A 1,689-nucleotide genomic window follows, 5' to 3' on the forward strand; every position below is an offset into this window, starting at 1 on the left:
GCACATTAAAAAGCACAATGAGTGTTGGTTGTACTGTAAATGTAAAACTAAATTAGAAGAAAGTTAAACGACATTATTGCACATTGTTTAAATATTGCACATTTTGTATATTGAGGTATATGGATTATGCTGGTATTGCAGGTGATCATTACAAAATAAAGTGACATGTGTCCCACAGATGTATTTATTTCACAGTAGGTGAGTTCCTCGCTGATTATGAATCAAGAGTCAGTGTATGYGAGAGTTCAGTAAGGTGATGGCTTTCGGGAAAAAGCTGTTCTTGAATCTGTTCTTGTTCTGATGCACCTGTAGCRCTTTCCTGAGGGCAACAAGTCAAACAGTCCGGAGCCTGAGTGGGAGCTGTCCTTGGCGATCTGCTCAGCTCTATTGAGGCAGCGTGAAATGTCCGCGATGGAGGGGAGAGGGCAGCCAATGATCTTCTGAGCGGTCTTAACTATTCTCTGGAGCCTCTCCTTGTTCGCCAGGGTGCAGCTTCTGTACCATACTGTGATACAGTATGTTAGCAGGCTCTCTATTGATGATCTGTAGAAGTTATAGATAGCCTTCTTGATGACCGCTGTGATATTCTCAGTCCAGGTGAGGTTGGTGGTGGTGATATGGACGCCCAGAAACCAGAAAGTATGGACCCTCTCTACACACTCACCATTGATGTAGAGGGGGGCCAGATTGCTGCCGACTTTCCTGAAGTCAACAATGACCTCCTTGGTTTTTTTTTTTTTGGTGTTTAGGTTCAGTTTATTCCTTGAACACCAGGATTTCAGCTCCAGGATCTCCTGTCTGTAAGCTGCCTCGTTTCCCTCGGATATGAGTCCAACCACTGTGGTGTCATCAGCAAACTTGACGATGAGGTTGTTGTTGTGTGTCGGGCTGCGGTCGTGGGTGTAGAGACAGTACAGCAGGGGGCTCAGCACGCAGCCCTGTGGGGAGCCARTGCTCAGCGTCTGGGTGGAGGAGAGGTGGGGGCCAAGTCTCACAGCCCGGGGCCGGTTGATGAGAAAGTCTTTTATCCAGGTGCAAGTGAGTGGGGGGAGGCCAAGACTCTTGAGTTTGGTYATCARAATGTCTGGGATGATAGTATTGAAAGCAGAGCTGTAATCCACAAAGAGCATTCACATGTAGCTGTGCTGCTGTTCCAGGTGGCTCATTGCAGTGTGAAGAGCTTTTATCTGATTAATGACTGAATAMTTTTGACATATCTGTATGAATGAAAACGAGCATTCACCAATTCAGAAAAATGTCTAATGGAGGTATATAGAAATTTGACATATTATGAGAACACGTTCAACCATTTTGCATGTAAAGACTTAAGCGATGAACTACTGCCAAAATGTGGTGAGATTATTAAACAGACACACAAAAACTTATTTTGATCAACTTGAAAAAAGCAACTGAAAATGAAGGAATCATCAGAAAATGGTACACAATCATTTGAATGGTCGTACCAAAGCATTTGCAACTTGTTTAAATAAATTAGAAACTTTTTTGATGTGCACAAGTGACACCAGTGTTGCAGTACCTCAAAGTGATACTTGAGTAAAAGTACAAGTATCTTACCATAAAATTACTTTGGTAAAAGTTCAAGTCTCCTCTAAGAATATTACTTGAGTAAAAGTCTTAAAGTATCTAATATATTTTGTATATATATATGTGTGTGTGTGTGTGTGTGTG

This window comes from Austrofundulus limnaeus, unplaced genomic scaffold (genome assembly GCF_001266775.1).
Source record: "Austrofundulus limnaeus strain Quisiro unplaced genomic scaffold, Austrofundulus_limnaeus-1.0 Scaffold1, whole genome shotgun sequence".
Taxonomy (NCBI): Eukaryota; Metazoa; Chordata; class Actinopteri; order Cyprinodontiformes; family Rivulidae; genus Austrofundulus; species Austrofundulus limnaeus.